Source organism: Epargyreus clarus, unplaced genomic scaffold (genome assembly GCF_041222505.1).
Source record: "Epargyreus clarus isolate Ecla_fem2 unplaced genomic scaffold, WU_Ecla_fem_2.2 ptg000001l, whole genome shotgun sequence".
In the NCBI taxonomy this organism is placed as follows: Eukaryota; Metazoa; Arthropoda; class Insecta; order Lepidoptera; family Hesperiidae; genus Epargyreus; species Epargyreus clarus.
The window spans coordinates 1,753,465-1,767,384 of NW_027332209.1; the positions used below are offsets into that span (position 1 = coordinate 1,753,465).

General features: G+C 35.9%; 1 protein-coding gene across 2 annotated transcripts in view; it reads left to right on the top strand.

Moving 5' to 3' along the window:
• Positions 1-1,660: 1,660 nt before the first annotated feature.
• Positions 1,661-13,920, top strand: part of Con (leucine rich repeat protein connectin) — a 292,778-nt gene continuing 280,518 nt past the window's right edge. For both annotated transcript variants that reach the window (XM_073074015.1, XM_073074008.1), the window contains exon 1: positions 1,661-1,806. The gene's annotated coding sequence lies outside the window, so the exon portion shown is untranslated. The remainder of the gene's footprint in view (positions 1,807-13,920) is intronic.

Genomic DNA, 13,920 nt, shown 5'->3' on the forward strand with positions numbered 1-13,920 from the left:
GCAAGCAATCCCTTTAATATTTAGGGCGGAATCATTTAATCACGGGACGACCCGCGTGGTACATTAATCATCCGTCTGCCATGTCGAGGTATTCAAGCAGGTTCAATTCCCGGTCAGGCAGATAAATAGTGTTTAGTTTTTGTTCTAGATAGAAGGTGGTAGAACGCTTTGTGGTTCGACTTCAGCAGCACCACCGCCACACTTATTTCTACCTCATATGGCATACTTATTCGATGCGTTACAGATTAGTCCTCAGCGGTAGCGGCGCGACTGTGACCGACCTCAGGGAATATTTAATCCTATCTGGGGTTGATTACGGATGTCCATGGGTGGCAGTAGTCACTTACCATCTGGTGGACTGCATGCTCGTCTGCTAATCCCGTATAATAAAAACATAGATCTTTCTAAAGGTTTTATAATAACAGAGAAAGGAATAATAGCATGAAACTATTAGTGTAGATTCCTAGGTTTATTATTCCAATTATTCGCTTCCCTCTTGCTCAAGACAGTTGCTCTGACTATGAAACTGTAAACGCACTTACAAAAGCAATCCGTAGGAAGACGTAGACTTAGGATGTCAAGAAGGTGGTAGAACCCTTTGTGGTTCGACTCCGGCGGCACCACCGCCACACCTATTTCTACCTAATAACAGCAGTGTTAGGCGCTGCTGTGTTCCGGTTTGAAGGGTGTGGTAAGGGAGACGACTTTTCCGAGGCGTTCCAGCTTAGTCCTCAGGGGTAGCGGCGCATCTGTGGCCGACCTAAGGTAGGAATATCTAATCCTATCTGGGGTTGATTACAGATGTCCATGGGCGGCAGTAGCCACTTACCATCAGGTGGACTGCATGCTCGTCTGTTACTCATATATTATAAAAAAAAAAAAAAAAAAAGGATGGTTTGTTGTTGTGGTTAAATATTCAGACGTAAGCTGAGTTTTAAGTAGAGCAGGCAGCACCTAAAGTAGACGTAACAATGAAAAGTAATTACTAGGGGTATGAGTATAACTATTAGTATGAAAATTATTTTACCATTAGTATTAAAATTATGTTGACATACAATAAAATTGTTCTATATGGAAATCATTGCATTTTGAGAAAAGATTTAGGATGAAGGTACCATTGCTATCTACACTGAAGCCTTTGATAGAATACGTGGTCACGTGGAATGGCAATGATGATCATTAACCTGCTAGATAACTAAATGTAGTTATAACAGAAACAAATGAAATGTCATTTGTTTCTGTTACAAAACATTAAGTTACATGCATTATTTGATACAAGTTATGCTCCAAATCCACTTGCCTATTAAAATTATTTTAAGATCAAAAATATTAGCACGACTGACACTTTATCTTACAGATGAGCCACGTACTCTAGGCAAAGTGCAGTTATAAAAAATAAGTCACTGAAATAACTTTGTTGAACGAAATCGAACTTTTATCTAAAAGTTCTTCAGAATCCATCAGGCAAGCGGAATCCGGTTGCATACAAAGATAAATAAAAGTCCATTCCCGTATTGTTCGAATTTCGAAAAGAAAGTTTAAAGCAACACTTAATGCACAAGTTTCGTACTAGCAGATGGCGATTTCGCGTAAGATCTGGGGTTGTGTCGATAGTAATACTACCCTGTTTCGTTCTGCCCCGTCAGTCGACATTCGCTCGCGGTGAGGGGTTGTCGCGTCCTCCCGGTGACGTCACAGCACGGGAATTTTTACGTGAAAATTTAATTGAGAAAATTTAACCGGATGTTTTGTGTGTGTGATTGTTTTGTGGAAGTTGCTTTAGGATGCCCGGATAGCCGTTTTGAGGTAAAATTGTTTTACAACTTTTTTTGAACATAAAATGTTTGATGTTCTTTGGTATTTTCTGTTTGTTTTGAACGATGACGATATTTTTATTGTTCGAGAGTAAGGCAGTGTTTTTAAGAAAATATTGAAGGAAAGTCTTTAGTCCATTTTTTCCTCACTTTCTTTCTTTACTTTTGGCATAATTTTCTCATAATTTTCCTGTAACGTATACGTGAAACTTTGTTTAAACTTATTTGATTATTACGTTAAGCACAATCACACATATCATTAGAAAATAAATGTTAAGACGATTTCGATATGTTTATTAATGATTTAATGAAAGCTAAATCAACCATCCATTTTAACTGGAGTGAAAACTATAATCAGCAATATTTTTTGTTCGTGTAGAACTAAAATTCCAACGTATAATTATGTCGGTAAAAGCTGCGGTTGATTTTCGAAAGCTCACTGACCTAAGCTTACTGGTAAAAAGGCATCGTTAATGATTATGTTTTGGATAAAAATACATCAGCACTATTGCTACCAAGTTTAAGAATATACCACGAAATATCTTATTAGGTTACGTTACGTTTAAAGAGGTTGTATTTTTGGAAATGTTCACTGCCACCAAGCCTGAGACTCCTTTTTGGTTGAGCTACCTCACCACTTTTAAACATTTAAAGGTGGTCTTCCTCCAACACCGATGAAGGAGGCCTAGGCAGTGAGAGCGGGGTCATTCACCGTTCGTTTACTCAGAGATATGTATTTGAAATTCCACTCTTCCACCACAGATAAAATTAGATTCGTACCTGATGTTGGATTACGATTCCTTATGAGGAGATTTAAGTTCTACCTAAGATCGGCCATTAATGCGTTGCTATTTCTGAGGACTAAATTGAAATGCCTCGGCAACATATGTTTCTTTTACCACCCTCTTAAAACCAGAGCAGAGAAGTGCGTAACACTAGGCAAAAATGGAAAGGTGGTGGTGCCTCCCAGGTCTCACTACGAAGGGTTCCTTAAATTATTCAGAAATATATTCAACATCCGGGATCTTTAACGGGAATCCGAATGTTACATTACAGGGCTATCACAGCTTCCACTACGCATCACTCGCAACATTGCACCTCGGCAATGTTGGCACCTATACGTCAAACGCTAACGAATCCTCTGTTAACATAACGAGTGCCACTGTCGGTCCGCGGCTATCGAGTTGACATGAGATTTAATTTTACATGTCTGTTAAATTTTACTTTAATCAACGTTTTTGGTATCGGCCCGTTTTAACATGAACTAGTTGACGTTTTAATAGCGGGGATTTTGTTTTGACTTTTTTCGTACAACAGTATCTATATATATATTGTAAGTTACATTTGTTTATTATATAAGAATGTAAAATTCCAATAAAAATAAAAGCTTGGAATTACATTGTTCAGAAGTTTGAAACGCTAAGTATAAGTTCATTAAAATCTTCTTTCGATGTTTAAATACCACGAAAACCATAGATTAAAAATGAAATAATATATATAATAATAATAATAAATAAGGTTATGTGGATTACAAGAAAGTCAACCCAATTGATATATTTTATTCTTTTCCTTCAAAATAAATAACGTAATTAAAGTTCTTTTGCATTTATCTACGAGGTACGTTCAATGTAATCACCATTATCATTCCGTAAGGAACGATATTTCACATTTTTACTTACCTGCTGAAACAATTGATTTTTAAGTAGGATTTGAATGCATAAAAACTTGTAATGCATAATATCATACTTAAACTAATGTATGAGTTCTTCGCCGTTTATATTATCGAAAACTGCTAGTTATCTTGAATTATGATAACCAACTGTATTGTAATGTTAGATATTGTAATAATTCAAAATGTTGCAAAGAAATTGTTATTATGGCAATGTGTAAGTATTAAGTTTAAATAAATAATTTATTTTCTAAAATTAATATGTAAAATTCAGATGAAATAAAATTGCAATTTCGGAAAATAAATTATTTGTCTATTTTTATCGTAATTGTATTTATTATTGTTTTTTTTTTTGCAAAATATTTGGCTTTTAAATTCAACCGTACTTCCTCGTGCCTTTGAGCGACACGTGACTCCAAATTCGGCTCTTTTGACACGAATTTTACATTTTTCAACTTCAATCAACGTCAACGTAAATAAACATACAGAAACTACGAAAATCTCAACATTTTTTGTGTATTTCGCAGTTTTTCAGTATAAACGCAAAGGTTCGAACTAAACCAACCAAGGTACATTTTTTCATCTCGGCAGCTTTGATTAAAGTTCCCCACGTCCGTCTTACGGCTACCTGTATAATGAACACCGTTATTACTCCCCAAGCAACGATTATCCCTCATCCCATCTTCAACTAGTACCTTGCTTTAGCTTGCCCTAGTTTTTTATAAATTGACGTAACAACTAAGCATGCAAACTAGGTGGAAGGTATGTCAGTGGACAATTATCTGTAGATGTTTCTAATGAACCACGAATTGGATTGGATTATTTAAGTCCGCCTGAAACTAAGCAAACTATTCTAACTCGAACACATTGTGTGTCGCTTGACACTCTTGTTAATACATAACCAATAATTTGTGTAGCGGTGATACCACCTTAATGAAATAATAACAGGTACCTTTAAATTCTGTTTTATATCAATTTGGTGACCCGCCTGGCGGAGCGGTCACCATGCTGCTCTGGCACACAGAGGATCCCGGTTTTGATCCCCGGTCAGACAGATATCCAAATAAATAGTTTAGATTTCTGTTTCTGGGTCTGGGTTTTTGTGTAGTTTTCTATGTGTGTGTCTATGGCACCTACGTTACAAGGAATCCTAGTGTGGGGCTGTGAGTATAGAAAGCGTCCAAGCGTCCAATTGTGTCATATGGTCATAATTATTCGCAAGATAACACGCGAGCAACGTTATGAATATATTACGTCACTTATACTTTTCTATTTTTATATTTTTGAAAGAATCTTGCATGATCCATCCTTTAATTTCTGCAATGTTTTTTGTAAAGGATATATGAAAGATTATTGGATAAAGATGTATCATTGTAAATGTTGAATGTGGAAGAATAAATCGTTGAGAAATTCCTTCTAAGCGTTTTAACTGTTATCTAAAGCTAAACCACGAACGAGGAAGAAAGAAAATTGTCTACTGGTATTTTTATTCATCCTGACAGGTATGAGCTGTGATTAAACTTCTTCACGTCTTTCAGGTCATAATGAGCACCGTTATTACTGCCTGAACAATGACTTTCCTTTCATTATTGCCTTATTCTTTCAGGTAGTCGGTTTTACTCTTTGTGCCCTGTATTTTTCACCTTTCCCTTAAGAATCTGTTATTACGTTATTTTAGATTTGAAGTAACTCAAGGAGTAATTTTTAAGTAAAAATGTTATTACAAAAAATACTTGAAGCAAAATTTGTTTCAAGAACTTCGACAAGCAGACAAGTTGCTTTCCAACCAAACAAACAATTAAAGAGTAGCAGATGAGCATGCAGTCAACCTGTTGGTTAGCTACTGCCGCCCATGAACATCTGTGATCAAATCCAGATAGGATTCCTACAAGATACGTCGCTTTCCCTAAAGACTAAGCTGGAACGCCTCGGAAACGTATTTAAGTGTTCGTCTTTGCCCATGGCATCCACGCCACACAATCCAAGAGGTTATGAATGTACATTTCTTCATCTTAGATATATAAGCCGTTATGGCTGTTATTAAATTTCTCCACGTCCGTCTTGCACGTCATAATAGGCACCGTTATTGCTCCCCAAGCAATGATTATCCTTTCATTATTTCTTTTATTCTTTCAGTTACTTCGCGTCGCTCTTTGTAACCTGTTTTCTTTTCTCCGTTTATTATGATGATTATTAACCGTGTTATTGTTTTAGGTAACTTGACTCTTAACTTCGAGTTTCCTTTATGGAGAATTGATGGAGAGGAAGCGGCGTAAGGAACTTCATAAATTATGTTTTAGCTATACGGATAATGTAATTAACCGGTAATTGTTCAATGGAGTGGGAAGCGATTTTGCTTCGTTTTAGATATCACGTAGATTGCGGTTAAGTGCAAGCCTATAAAGAAACAAGAGACTTACTTTTAATTTTATGGTAAACGAGGATGCAGCGCACCTAATGTTAAGTTGCTGTCGCCTGTCAACATATCGTCACACGTAGACAAAAATACAACAAGGATTTATTGCCTTAGGCATATTTCAATTAGAATACAAGAAACAGATATAATTATGCCAGTTTAAACAAAAATAAAAACTTTAAATCGCTCTCCTGTAAATGCTTTAGTAATTTTGCCTTTCCAGATCCATATGTATCATGTGTAACTTATATATATTTTTTTATAATATAGGAGTAGCAGACGAGCATGCAGTCCACCTGATGGTAAGTGGCTACTGCCGCCCATAGACATCTGTAATCAACCCCAGATAGGATTAGATATTCCTACCTGAGGTCAGCCACAGATGCGCCGCTATGCCGCCCCTGAGGATGCCGCCCCTGAGGACTAAGCTGGAACGCCTCGGAAAAATTTGTCTCCCTTCCCTTCAAACCGGCACACAGCAGCGCCTAACACTGCTGTTATTAGGTAGAAATAGGTGTGGCGGTGGTGCCGCCGGAGTCGAACCACAAAGGGTTCTACCACCTTCAAAATTAACTCAATATGACAAAGTAGTGTTATACTATACTACAAGTGCAATACTATACTATTGTATGTTATTCCTAAGGAATAAAATGGAAATGTTCTCAAAGATATGTGAAATGCATAATTACGCACATGGCCCGCCCAGTGGACTATGGCCTAATCATTTTCATTCTGAGGGGAGTCCTGTGCCCAGCAGTGGGACAGTGTTGAAGACGGAAATTGCATCTCCGGAACACAGAAAACGTTGGAATGAAGAATGGCGTGGTTACTCAATTGTAATAACATAAAAAGTTCTACCTTTAATATTGGAAATCTAGAAATCACTCAACATTTTATACAGAATTTTCGCTGACTCAGAAATCGGATAACCGACCGGATTTATTTATTTTATAAATAAAGTATACCTTGAAATAATTTACTTCTTATCCAAAGCTTTATTTTGCTTAATAAATTGATTACGTGGTTGGTTTTGAAGATTTATTTATAAGGAAAAGGAGGCTAGCTTTGATCGTAACTTCTTTAAGCCTTAGGGTTCCTTTCCATTTTCGTAGAGTTCCTTTGTTTTATTTAATGAAAAACACATAATCCTACTGGGTGGTGTAATACACATCCATTGCTTATTAAGATATATCGTATATGGGAAGTGAAGGTGGTAGTAGCTTTTGTGGTTCGACTCCGGTGGCACCATTTCTGCCTAATAACACCAGTGCTGCTAAACGCTGCTGTGGTCTCCTTTGAAGGGAGATAAGGAAGATATCCGAGGTATTTTTAATTGGTCTTTTGGGGTACTTCAATATTTAACAAAAAAACACATATTGTGGAAAATCACCTTTACAAGGTCAAGCAGAAATATGGGAACCTATATACTTGAGGGAATTTCTCTTGTTTTCAAAGGTGTGTGAAATCAACCAATGTACACTATGCTTGGACTATGTATTAATCCTACATTCCGAGATCCGTGCCTAGCAGTGCGACAGTAATGGGTTTATGAAGCTCGTCTGCTTCCGACTGCAATAAGTTCCAATGTTCTAACTAAAACTGGGAGCCTACCGCTATTATATTCAAGATGTTTTCGTATAACAAACCTATGTTACGATTTCTTTACCTTAAATTTAGGGTGCTTTATCAGACTTGTGATTAAATTGAAATAAATTTAAAAAAAAGTAAGATAAAAAAAAAATTAAATAATGTAACTCATGTATAATAAATCAGCATTTCTTCTTAAGACAAAAAAGGTGTATATACAGTTATAGGATCTATTCTTATATATTTTTATTGGAATTTATTCGTTAATTTAATATCCGTCCTTAACGCTACGTCAGTTTCTGAGACATTCCTACGAAATACATCCGGAGTCCTCCGAGCGTGGTACGCTGGTCGAGCTGGACCTGGTGACCATATAGGTTCACTACATCAACGCGTGATTCTCGTAATGTAGGCGGTTCGAGCTTCCACATTTGCCGCCCGCAACTCCAGAAGCCCCCTTTATTCGCCTCTTACGACAGGGAATAGCAAACGTTTATTCTGGTCCCGAGACTAGAGGGATAAAGGGCCAAAAGTCACTTATCACCAAAACTATAGTACCCACACAGATGAATAGTAAAGAGTATTTATTCATTTATTTATTTAAAAATATTGAAATATATTATCATATACCAGGATATTTATACACCGTTGGGAACGATCAGTAATCTATTTTCTGTAGGGAAAACAAAAATTAAAATACTCAATTATATTTTACTCATTCATGATTTTAATCCGTTATGCCAATATTTATTGCAAATAAATCAATGTTAAAACAGAAATTCATGTTTCAAATATGTGTTATCGAAGCACTGGAGTGCAATTTGACTGCCAGATAATATTCATTAGTCATATTAAACGAATATTTGCTATAGGACGACTAATCGACGACTAATGCTACCTAGTTGGATTTTTTTATAATATAGAAGTGGCAGCCGAGCATATAGTCCACTTGATGGTAAGTGGCTACTGTCGCTCATGGACATTCCGAGACATTCCAACTTAGTCTTCACGTAGTGGCGCATTTGTCATCGACCTCAGGTATGAATCTTACCTTATCTGGGGTTGATTAAAGATATCAATAGGCGGCAGCAGTAACATACCATCAGATGGATTGCATGTTCGTTTGCTATCTCAATATTATGTATCAAAGTTTACAGTAAGTATTATAATTAAGGCAGCCCTCTATACCTGGTGATAGGCAAAAAATCCGAATACCATGCTATTTAATAAATCTTTAACTATTGATATAACTAAGATTTTATACGAGTTAAAAATTTGATGAAATTAAAATATTTTGGAAAAATTTGCGTATAAGAATAAATACTTAAAATAATTATGTAAAGGACTAAATTAACATTTATTCACATTAACTAAGTATTTAATGATGAATTCGTAAAACAAAAATAAGGCGTTCGTACATAGAATAATTTGTGAATTACTTTCTAATTAAGGGTCAGGTCAAGTCCAGTTTGTATGGATGTAATTAATCAGCCTTTCTTTCTTCTCGTGGGCGTTGCGTAGGCTGGTCACACTCTACTGGATAACTGTAGGAAATTCACACTTGTAAAGCTCCTTAGAAATTGTATGTCAGAGATAATTAAAACGATAATTGTCTTTGACAATATCATACAAGACAAATATTAGAAAAAAAGAAACCCCGATTGCTGAAAAGTATAGCCTATTCGCTTCGCGTTGCAAATAGGTAAGTAAGTAACTCAGACCACTAAAAATAATTTCAACCACAAACCTCGCACCACTAAATTGCACTCAGATGCCCCGTAAACATTCGAAGTGTGCAACATTTGGCGCAACCTCTCAGCACGAGCTCCGCACCGAATACTCGGTAACAAACCAAACGTTACGATCGCCTGCATTTGCCTACCGCCTCGATGTACAGTAATCACTATTTGGCATGACTCCCAATTATACTTCATTACGATACGCGCCATGGAATCGTTTAACGTTCCGCTGTTTAAACGGAGGCTAGCATGGACGGCGCTGAGGGATATTTTAGAAGATATACATTCAACCAAATATATAAATGAATGTTAGTATCCGGTGGGGATTTATAGAGACCAATAGCGTTTGACCGATCATATAAGTTGGCACATTACACATACAACTGTTTTTTTATAGTGATGTTTATGCTATCCACTTTGTTGTAATTTGCCTCTAGATCACACTGTATTACATACACGTCTATATCTACCTATTCGGTACGGTACGAAAAGGTAGAACTCATGTTCTATTAGATATTTTGTTACACATGTCTACAATAAGGTAATAGCATATTAATTTGTCTACGTTTATTATCTGGTCGATATATTTAAAGTTACGTTAACAATTGGGAATTAACTTCAATCTATAGAAATAATACATACTTCATAACAATATACATACCTACATAAACATACCTACATATAAAAATACTGCTTCAAAATTGCTGACCTGAAAATACGTCCGAAAAATGCAAGCAAGATTATTTTGTTGAATAGGTAGGCTAATTCGTTGGCCGAGATATGTGCCAGATCTCTGCTCGTTCGTTGATTCTATCGAACGTTCGGACAGATGCTATCATCCCCATGACCTCATAGAGATTAGTTAAAATTAAAAAGTTAATATGCACTAGCGTATATTAATCGCTGTGCTAAGCTTAGCCCGTTTAATTTCGCAGCCAATATTCGTAATTTGCAATTACAATATCTTGCAACCAAGCATAATTGAACTTCGAAACTATCGTTCAAACAGGACAAAGCACCAATAGCTGTTAAATTGATCGATGGTGTGGCGAATATTCCCGGAGCATCCAACTTGGAAGGTGCAAAAAGCCTTCTGTATAACTTTCGATATAAATTTCCGAAGCACGAACAAGTTCATGATGCAGCATTCTCTGCTCCGGAATAGAAAAGTTTAGAACTGAAGATTGGATATCATTGCGTTTCGATGCAGTTTAATCTTCCGTATTTTATAGGTTTATGTATTGAGTACTTTTATGATGTTTAATCTTAAGATTGATTATATCTACAGATATTGAAAATACAAGGCAGGGGCTGTAGCAGACTAAATATTATTTTTATAGAGTATTTTGATTAGCACGACCCGTACATGACAATGCTGGGATAGACATAAAAAGATGGTAGATATTCTGTGGTTCGATTTCGCCTCTTCACACGTAACGAAATCACAGTTTTTCCATAAATTTGTCTTCAGTACAATTACATTCAATACAAATCAATATTGCCGTGTAAATACCCCGTTTTAAATTAAATATTACAAATCAGTACGAGTGAAAGGAACCTTAAGCTAGTTCGGGCCCAGTCGGAAATTGTTATGGGGGATTGATTTAATTCGCGCTTTGATGCTTGGATTAATTTGACACGTTGTAATAAATCTCCTTATAAATGGTTCAAATGCAACTTGTCCACTAACTATTACCCTCTTCGATTACCCCGCATTGCAGCAACTTGGTGAATTATGTTCTTCACCGCCTCAACTTGTGCTGAAAGACCTGTGTATGGGATTAGAAGCAGTAAAAGTTCAAAAGGGCTGAGTCCAGTAATCTTTACTGGATAATATAACTAAAGTAAAGTATTGAGAATGGATAGCGTACCTTTTTTCAAGTTTGCTCAAAAGAAACAACTTGAAACAAAATTTTCCTCACGTCTATCTACGGGCAAGTTAGAATCACAGTTAGTGAAGCTTCGAAACTGCAGTTAGGATGGTTTAACACGAAACTACAGTTAGCAGATTAGTTCACACGAAAAGTGTTGTTCGGTAATAGCGTAATTAGCGATTACGTTAATCTTTGGAAAGTTTTAATTCAATATGGCCATTTTTGGCAATAAAATTATTTGTACTAACTTCTTTTTCTTCGCCAATTCTTATTCATCTATTCCTTTCGACTCTGACCAGTACCCTTACTTACAAACATTACTGTTTTGGTATTTGTTTACGTATTTGCCCATACATTTCCAATCAGTGTCTCTAGCGGATTGTATCGGTGTTCATGGAAACATTACGTATTTTTGACACATTGTATAAAACATTTAATTTCAGAAAGGCCCACTCAGGCAGATGAGGCTAGATTTATGAAAATAATTTAACTGGCATTTTAACTATGCCTAGACATGTTGACTCCATATATTATGTCAAAATTATCTCTAATGGCCAGCAAAATTATAATTTCAATCTTTCTCGTTGTAAAGGAGACTAGAGGTCAAATTATAATAGGCATTAGAAAATGCTGGTATTTAAGTCAATGTCAAGGATTTTAGACTTCAAAAACGATCTGATTATAACGGAGATTGAAGAGACGGCCCCAAGAACGTCGATAAAATTATCACAAAATTACCTTTATCTAAACATCAGGCTAACTTTTAATGTCAAAGGTCCTAACTAACCCGAAATCTAGTTCGAAAGGTATTTTTTCCCCGTTTCTCTAAAAACGCTCGAACGGAAGCTTCAGGACACGGGCAATTACTTTATCTTCAAAGGATTGTATTAAAAGAACCCTTTGCTGATAATGGCAAAGACAAGCACGGTTTGGACGTTTTTCACCATAACGAGCGACTGACGATAATTTAGGCTTTTGTTAAGATATTTTTGAGGAAGTTTTTTAAGTTAACCAGTACGTGGTTCGCTGGTTGTTACTGCTACTGATCGATCAACATCATCGTTAGACCATTTCTTTACCACTGGGTACAGTAGTTTCTTATATTCAGGACCACGTTCGATCACAAGATGTTCACATTGGCCAGAGATTGACAAAAACAATTTAAAAATAGTCGTTTAACTCATTTCTATTTTATCTTTATCACATTGTTTTGTTTAGTACTAAAAAAAATCAATTTATGATCAATCATGAAAAAGATATAATACTATTAAAATCATTTTATTATTATCTTAACCCTTAACCCGCTACTGGTGTAGCAAGTCCCTTAAATTACAAAACGCCACTGAATCCCACTGACCGCAAACAGAAGCCGAACTCTTTTCAATGTCGAAACAAAAGAGCTAATTTGTCGAGATTGGAACAAAACGGATCTGATGAAAGAAATATTATTTGAGGGAACCGAATTCTTTCCCACGCATTACTCATCGCAAACTTGAAAAGTATTGCAAATGGCGAGAAATTAAAGGAAAGAAAACATTTGATATTTCTTTCTTCTGGATTTGGGCTGATTTTTTTCGGGTTTCTTTTGGTTGGATTCACGGGTCACTGATTCGTCTCAATTAGGCAGAAGTTCTGGCTAATCGGCTAATTGAATTACGAAAAGTCTTTCGGCAACTATCGAAAACAGAAATAGATCGTTTGGAAATTTATGTGACGGTATTCGCCCGCTAAGTGCGAATAAGTTTGGACGTCCGGGTCCCTAATTAGTTCCTAATTTATTTATAAGCAACCTTTAAATATTCATTGTCAGCCAATAATAATGACGTAAAGTGTTAGTTAGATCGTAACATATTATTCCAAAACTGGACTACAAAAAAACTCTCATACATGAATATTATAGTATTTACAATTAAAAAGAAATAACATCCGTGTCACATCACGCCAAATAGAATGATCCTTACACATACTTGCACCAAAGTTCGCTGTCGATAACTCAAAAAGTTTTCTTTATACGATAGCTGAATTCTAGTACAACTTTTATAATGTTATACTAACAGTCACACTGGCGAATGCAGAAAGTATTAAACAAATCATGTTGCAAAACACTCAGTACATATCTATCCATATGAATATTTAATTCATATATTCGTAAAAACCTGGAACAAACATAGCCTGGACTGGAATGCCCATCGGATATACTCATCGAAATTAGATTTAGATACCTTAAAACCTGGAACAAATCCTGGACCCGTGTACTGCTGACCAGACTATTATTCAACGATTTTCAATACTCATCAAATAGCAGATAGCATTTATGTCTATAAAGGTCCGATTTGAATTCATCAAAATACAATCCGTTTCAAAGCAGCAAAAAATTGAAACCTATTTACCTAACACTTGAATAGCTGGATATAACGTAGGCGGCCTCAGAGCCTTTATTTAAGAATAGCTCCATGATACACGTTTACAAAGGAGAACTCCTTTTGAAATTCAACGCTTAAGGCAGAAATGGGACATGACAATTTTTTTATGCAAAATGTTCCTGTTCGTATTCTTGGGTTAGATGTAAAAAGATTTTCTTTTACTACCTCCGTGCGCGCTTTGGTTATGAAAGATTATAATACTTTAAGAATTGCGTATGGTTTCAACTCTTTTTATCCGATTGTAGGGTTTTTCGCGCGTATGTATGTTTCGTTTTTTGGCCCTGCAGCCTAAAATATTTGATGGATTTTATCATTGAGGTGTCGTTGGATTCGTCTTAATTGTGGGAATAACAAAAACTACATTATTAAGTACCTTTTACTTGGGTTTATGTGCAACT